Genomic DNA, 8,494 nt, shown 5'->3' with positions numbered 1-8,494 from the left:
AGTGGTGAGGATTTTTGTTTTCTTGATATTGAGATAGGTATGGATTAATTGCTGCCATTATTTATTTTTTTGTGTGTGGTGTTTCTGTTTTCTTTGTTCTGCATGTTTTTCTGTGCTGTATTCATGGATTTTGTGTTTTTTCTTGTGAGTTTCCTCAGTTTTAATGTTTCCTTGTTTTTCTTGGATTTTCATTTTGTTAGTATGTTGTGAAGTGTTAATTTTCTTTGAGGTTAACTTATAGTCCATTAACTTTCCCCTCCATTTAGTTCAGTCTATTTTATCCTGCAATCTACCTGAACTTCTTATCATCTGGATCTCTGTACCTACGTGTTCACCTTCTTTTATATTGTAATTGTTTTGATCATAGTCTGACCTCCCAGATTCTTTGATTTTGTTCTTATAGTTTTGTTCTGTTCTTGACTCCTCCATCTGTTGATTTAGTTCTGGGAGGTGCTGCCATGTATGTCAATCTCTGGTTGTTGTCTGTTCTTATTGGTTCTCAGTCTACAGAACTCCCTTTAGGATGTTTTGTAGCACAGGGTTGACTTTGACAAAATCCCTTAGCATCTGTTTATCCTGGAATGTTTTGATTAAACCGTCATATTTCATTGATAGCTTTGCTGGATAAAGGATTCTTTGTTGGCAGTTTTTTTTTTCTTTCTTTCAGGGTTTTATATATGTCTCCCCATTGCCTTCTTGCTTGCATGGTTTCTGCTGAGAAATCTGAGCTTAATCTGACTTACTTGCCTTTGTATGTAACACTTCTGTTTTCCCTAACTGCTTTCAGGAGTGTCTACTTATCTTTGATTTTGGAGAACTTGATTATGATATGTCTCGGTGATTTTCTTTTGGGGTCTATCCTTCCTGGGGTTCATTGAGCTTCTTGAATGTTTATCTTTTCACTTTTCATGATGTTAGAGAAATTTTCTTCCAGCAGTTCTTCAACTATTTCCTCTGTGGACTTATGTGATTCTTCTTGTTCTGGAATATTGATAATTCTTGAATGATTCCTCTTCATGTTGTCCAACATGAATCTTAGACCTTCTTCAGATTTTTTTAATCTTTTTTTCTGTTTGCTCTTCTGTCTTAGTGGTATTGAGAGATTGTCTTCCATCTCACTGTTTCTGCTTTCCATCTCTTCTATTCTACTCCTTTGCCCTTTCAGTGTATTGTCTATTTCTGATATTCTATTATTGATCATTTGGCCCTCTTTCTGTAGGTTGTGAATTGTTTCCAAAGCTGTATCTATCTTATTTGATTGTTCCTGTAGCGCTTTCCTGACTTTTTCCTTATTTTTCTCAACTCCATTGTAAAGTGTTTTGAAACATTTTATAAACATTTTTCTGAATTCCTTCTCAGATATTTCCAAGGCCTGCTCTTCTCGAGAATGTAGTCCAGATCTACTTCTAGGTCATTTGTCTCAGACATTTTATCTTGTTTCTGGACATGTGCTGATATGATCATCTGCTTTTGCTTCTTGGACACGTTTAGTGTTTATCTGTGGCCTTAATACTTAATTGAGTATGTGTTTTGGTATTTTGTACGCTTTCTGATTGCTTCCAGGTAGTTGTGATCATGATGTGGGCTTCCCTTTTCACTCTTCTTATTGCTTAACTCAGAGTAACTTTCACAGGTGTTGTCTGCCTCCCTGGTATATGGCAATTGGTATTGGTTCTTGCCTGGATTCTGGTGTTTTATAAAGTGTGATTGTAGCTTGACTATATGGCAGCAGTTGTTGTCTCTTCTTGGGTAATGTAGGGAGAGAAAGAGTCCCCCCAAAGGTAGAAGGGGAAGCATAAAACAGCAAAACAGCAACAGCAAGAAAAAAAACTAAGAAAAAAAAACACACACCAAAACAACAACAAAAAAACGAGACTGGATACTGTAGTCTATAATCACAGAAAAGGGAGAGGAGGGAGAGAAGCACAAAAACAATCTGTAGCCTAATATGAGTATGATTTCAATGTCCTCTTTCAGCTTCTTGCCTTCAGAGCTGCCTGAGAGATTTCAAGATGCTACTGTTGGTTGTTTTACTGTACCTCAGGATTTAATTTAATTTTCAGAATGTTTTGTTTTTAAACTCTCTTTCCCTCTTCACACCCCTTGTTCTGGCTTTTACTTATTAAAAAACAACAACAGCTCAGTGCCAGCTCTTGGACTGAGAGTATCTGTGCATATGCGTGGCAGAAGAACCCACCAGTGATGAGGGTGGGGGGTGTCCACTTGCTCAGGCACCCCCTCTAGTCACCAGAATGGAGGTGCACAAACAGTGGTTGGCCAATGAACAGATATAAAAAACAAAACAAAAACAAAAACCCAGAACAAAACAAAACTGACAAAGTGTATTGTCCATCTTTGCTCCATAGTTTCCAAGCATTTTTCCGTGGTGTGTCTACTCCCCCGCTTGGTCTTGCCGTTTGGTCTCACCCAAGTTGTCAGCTCCGGCCTTCCAAGACTGGCAGATTCAAATATTCCTATCTATGCAGTTCCGAGTTTTGGAGCTCTGCCCTGAATCTGCTTTGCCTGGTATTCTGTGGTGTTGCTGATGGCAAACCTCACTGCACCTGCACTCTAGTCACCATCTGAAGATGCTTTTGTTGTTAAGTGTTGTGGAGTTGATTCTGACTCATAGCAGCCTTGTATAAGGTTTCTGAGGAGTAATTGGTGTGTTTGAACCATTGAGCTTGTGGTTAGCAGTCCAGAGAAAATGGGGATGGAGATTAAAGTCCTAGAGAAGGACTTTAAGAGCCTACCAATTGTCTGTTTCCAATACAAAATGGACTTATCTTTGAGGAAGGGACAGCATCATGTCCACTGCACCTGGTTCGATGCCTCAACATTAAAACTCAAACCTGTTGCCTTTGAGCTCATGACGACCCCATATGCTAGAAAGTAAAAGTACTCCATAGGGTTTCCCATAATCGTATGGAAGTAGATCTCTAATTTTTTCTTCCAACATACCACTGGGTGAATCTGAACTTTCAATCTCTATGTTACGTGGCGCACACGACTTCACATACCCAGAGTCATTTGATAATACTGGCTAAAGGAATCAGTATTAGAGATCAGAGCTTCCCTGTTCCCTTCCAGTTTTCACTCACACTCTGATATCTTGTCCATCTCCCCACTGTGGCAAGTACTGAATGAGATTATACATCTAAACATCCTGGTACCTGGTAAATTCTCAGTAAACAGATGCCAGCTCCTTCAGTCCCTCCTCACTCCTTCTCCTTCCACCTTCTTTGCCTACTCAGGATCCTTCAACAGAAATTAAACTTAGCAGTCACACTCCCCAGGGCCTTCCTGAGGACAATCTCCTTCTGTGAGAAAATGAAATCATCGGCTTTTCTGCCTCAGAAGAGCACAAGGTTCAGCTCTCAGTTGTAGGGGGTGTGGATGCAGCCCCACTTGGGTTTGGCAGAGGCCGAACCACCACAGTAGCAGGATCCCTGGCCTCCAGCTTCCTTCCTTTTTAGGCCATGTCACAGTGGACAGAAAGGAGCTTCCTGTCCCACAGCTAGACTTACACTACCTGTCCCTGAATTAAGTCCAGGGTCCTGGTGTTGACTCAAGGGCAGGGTCCTATGACCTTGGTTACACTTCCAGCTTTGTCCTGTCACAGACTTGTAATGTGGGAGATGCTTGATGTATCTTTCATAATGTGAATAAACAACTTCCTCTTCCTAAGACCCCACTCAAGGCGCCCTGGTGGTTAAGCCCTTGGCTTCTAACAGACATTCTGGCTGTTCAAACACAAGAGCTCTCATCAGGAGACAAGACCTGACTATCTACTTCTGTGAAGATTACAGCCTTGGAAACTGTATCATATGGGGTACCTATTAGTGGAAAGTGACTCAATGGCACCTAACATCAACAATAAGACCCCACTCATCCATTTTCTCATTGATGGGATTTGGGATCAGGGCGACTGGGGTTTGAAGTCCTACTCTGAGTCCTCATCGTATACACTCTTTCCTCTCTGCATTGGGCCATCTTTCTCCAGCTAGAATGGCTTCCAAGTACAGTCTTCATCATCACTTCTCAGCCTGATGCAGCCCACACCACACACATCCTTCCTGAAGCTCAACAGATTTGCCAAAGCAGTATACACACATCAGCAGTTTTGGTGTGCCTGAAATTCATCCAGATGTAGATGAACCTTGTATGCTGTGCTGGAGGTGAGGGCCAGTTCCCTAAAATGCAATAGCAGCCACCGAAGAGTTTAAAACAGGAGAAAATGGCATAATTGGACCTGTGTATTAGATCACTCAGGCATTGCTTGGTGGGCAGATTCTGCAAAGGAGAAACTGAAGACAATGAAAGGACTTAGAAGTTGAACCAGTACTAGATCTGTTGGCAATTAGATCCACTCGTTGCCTTTCCTCTGATCTTTGTTGTTGTTGCTGTTTTTGTTAGGAGACTTTGAGTCAGTTCTCACTCGTAGTAACACTGTAGACAACAGAATGAAACACTGCCCAGTCCTATGTTTGTTGCTCTGTATAAGTTCATTGCTGTAGCCACTCTGTCAATCTATTTAATTGGGGGTCTTCCTCTTTTTCCCTGACCCTCTGCTTTACCAAGCATGATGTCCTTTTCCAGGTATTGGTTCCTTCTGACAACATGCCCAAAGTATCTGAGATGAAGTGTTAGCATCCTTCCTTCTAAGGAGCATTATGGTTGTACTTCTTCCAAGGCAAATACATTTATTCCTCTGGAAGTCCGTAGCACACTCAATTTTCTTTGCCAACGCCATAACTGACATGCATCTGTCCTGCCTCGTTCCTCCTCGTTCGTTGTCCAGCTTTCACACACACATGAGGTAACCAAAACACCTTGGTTTGGGCTAGGCACATCCCTATCTCCAAGGTAACACACCTTCTTTTAATACACCAAAGAGGTCCTTTGCAACAGATTTGCCCAATTCAAAATGTTGCCTTGATCTTCTGATGGTCGCATCTGAATGGACATTGACTGTGGATCCAAGTAAAATGAAATCTTTGAGAACTTCAATATTTTCTCCAGGATGTTGCTTACTGGTCTAGTTTTGACAATTTTTATTTTCTTTATGTTGAAGTGTAATCCAGTCTGTAGGCTGTCGTCTTTGATTTTCATCAGTTTGTTTTTCAAGTCCTCTTACCTTTTAGCAAGCAAGGTTGTTTCAAGTTGTGTCAATTGTATATGACACGTTGTTAATGAGTCTTCCTCTCATCCTGATGCTGTGCTCTTCTACATATGGTCCAGCTTCTTGGATTGTTTGCTCAGCATACATACCAAATAAATATGGTGAAAAAATACAACCCTAAAGCAAGCTTTTCTTGATTGTAAACCATTCAAACTGTACCCCGTGCTCAGTTTGAATGACTTCCTTTTGGTCCATATGCAGGTCTTACATGGAAAGAGAACTGCCAGATGTTCAAGCTGGATCAGATGAGGGTGTGCTAATGTCAGATGGATCTTGGCTGAAAACAGAGAATACCAGAAAGATGTTTGCCTGTGATTTTCTGACTTTATTTATGGACCCTGCCTGAGACCACAGTCTGTTGAAGTTGTAAATGCCATAGATTTGAAGGACTAAATAAAGGTGTAGCAACAGGACTGCAGAAGAGGAGATGGTGTAGAGGTCTTCTCAACCAAATTCCTGTGCAGAGAGTTGTAATCCCTGCCTCCTTGCTCCAAAACGTATTCTTGCCATGATGGCACGTCATCATTTAGAATAACGTTCATAAGATAGTAAACATTTCTGGTCTTTTATGAACCTTTGTAGCAAGTCACTTGACTTGTAGAGAAGTTATGCCAAGGAATGAATGCTTTAATTTATGACCAGCTTTCATGTTCCCATGAAGTGAAGCACAAAAGACAAGAAAGCAATTGAGGGGAAAACAACAACAACAACAACAAAACAACAACAGAAAGCAATTGAGGAGAAAGAGCATTAACCTAGAACTCAATTAAAACACCAAAAAAAAAGTCTCTGTTGAGTTGATTCCAAATCATAGTTACTCTCTTTGTTAAGTGCTGTCGAGTCGGTTCGGACTCATGGTGACCCTGAAACTGCCCCGTAGGTTTTCCAAGGCTGTAAATCATTAGGAAACAGACTGTCACATCTTTCTCCTGTGGAATGGCTGGTGGTCACCAGTCTACCACTTCACCACTGTGCCAGCAGGGACCCTCAGCAAGGCATTAGACCGGGTATTTTTAGTTTCCAGCTAGCTGAGTAATCTTGAGCAAGTCACCTACCTTCTGTGGGTCTCACTTCCTCATCTGAAACAATACAGGAGGTCCTCAGATTAAAGCGGGGTTTCATTCCAATGGTTCTGTCCTCAGTCGATTCTCATATCAGTCAAGTACGTTATTAAAAAAAAAATTATTATTATTGCCTTCTATTATTAGTATCTTTATAAATCTGATGTTTGTCTTTGGGGGCTGGTAACATTACATATGAAATTCCAGACATTTTAATACATATTGTTATTGTTGCTAAGTGCTGTTGAGTCGATTCTGACCTATAGAGACCCTGTATAGAGTTTCCAAGGAGCAGCCGGTCAGGTTGAACCACTGACTTTGCAGTTCAAACGACTTTGCAGTCTGATGCATTATCCCTCTGTGCCACACCAGGATTCCATTTTAATTGTCAGCGTAATTTTATGATGTGTATTTTTTATGTATGTATGTATTAAAATGCATATATTTTTTACATCATAAAAATTACTCTGCCAATGAAGAAGAATTGGCCAACCAATGCTGGCATTTTGTCAGCTGTGGCAATCACTTCACTTGTGGGAGGTTCTGGATCGCCCAGATTATCCTTGGGAATCAGGATGGCAAATTCTAGCTAGAACATTAGTAGAGCTGTCTGTATGGTCCTTTTCTTTTCTTTGAAATAACACCTCACTGCTTCCTGAAGCTGCCTAGTGATTTTAGCAAAGTCATCAGTGTTCGGGTCCATATGTACAAGCAATTGATGCCCCTAAATTCACTTAGAAAAAGCTTCAGCGAATTCTTTCAAGAAGTCCTAGTGTGGCGCCATGGGTTAATGTGCCAGACTGCAAAGCCATTTGAACTGCAGGGTTGGCGGTTCAAGCTCACCAGCTTCTCCTTGGAAACCCTACACAGGGTCGCTATGGGTCAGAACTGACTTGACAGCACTTCACAAAAACAACAACAATTCTTTCAATGTCATATTACTAATGATGAGATGTAAAAAAAAAAAGGTTAAAATTAATGGAAAAGAGTGGTTATAAGTGCAATTTGTTTTAACTTGAACTCATTGTATGGAATGAATGACTTGAAATCCTAATATGCCTTCCAGCTCTGGCCCAAATTCATCACCCGTTCTGTTGTTCCAAGAGTCTATCCGTGGGATCCACGCCATTGACTTGCTGAGTTCTTACAATTCCCCTGTCTGATCCATGATATTAAAGACTGCATAAGTGTTAATAACCTTGTTTCCCTTTGAAAAGCTATGTAAGTACAGATGGATTTTTCAGACCCCATCTGAGCTTTGCACCCAGAAAATCAAATATCACACGTTTAAATGTCTTTGGCATTCAGTGTAGACATAAACGTTTGCCAGCGATTGCAGAGAAGGTTGGTTCCTTCACCAGCAAGCAGTTCAAAGTCAAATCCCCTGTTTTTGAAATTAACCAACCTGCCTCTCACCGTCTGTTTTTTAGGACCTGGAATGAGACACACGTTTATTTCCATTTACAGCCTAATCTGTTCCCAGAAAAATGTATTGGTAACCAGGAAAGAAAGGCCTTCCTTTGGCTGGTTACCCTAAGATACCATAAAGTACCTTATTTTAAAATTTTCTTCTTTATTTTAATTTATTATAATCTTTTATAAAAGAAATATATCTTTGTTCAAATATATTCTTTTATCTGGTAGAATGGAAAAGTACACTTATTGCTAGGTCCACTATAGAAAATGTGTCTCCTTTTTATTCAGTAAAATCTCACTGAAACCTTAGAAATACCTTTGTTATATAAATTTTGTTGAGCCTTAAAATTTCCTCTAATAGATATTGATGACGACTTATTAAAATACTTTTTTTTTTTTTTTTTTATCATTAAGTTCTCTGGGGTCAAAGATATGTGGTCTCTTCCCTTACGGATCTCAAATCTGAACACCAAAACAGATTGCCAAATCTTTCTGTTTTTGTTTTCCTTCAGAGCCACTGGTGGATTCTAAGCAGCATACTTTCAGTGAGCAGCGTGACTCTTTAACCACCACACCTTCTGAACCTCTCATAGCTCTCGTTTTTATTCAAAGTCAAAGAGTGACGACTGGATAAGTCATTGTCCTGGCAAAATTCTGTAATGTGATCCCTAGCATCATTCATATCATATATGCACATGCATATAAAAGCAATGGTGGCTCTGTAGGATAAGCGCTGGACTGCTAACCACAAGATAGGTAGTTCAAACCCACCAGCTGCTTCACAGGAGAAAGGTAAGATTTCCTGTTTCTGTAAAGATTTACAACCTCAGAAACC

Source organism: Chrysochloris asiatica, unplaced genomic scaffold, assembly GCF_000296735.1.
Source record: "Chrysochloris asiatica unplaced genomic scaffold, ChrAsi1.0 scaffold00055, whole genome shotgun sequence".
Classification (NCBI taxonomy): Eukaryota; Metazoa; Chordata; class Mammalia; order Afrosoricida; family Chrysochloridae; genus Chrysochloris; species Chrysochloris asiatica.
Note: the sequence above shows the minus strand (reverse complement) of the source record.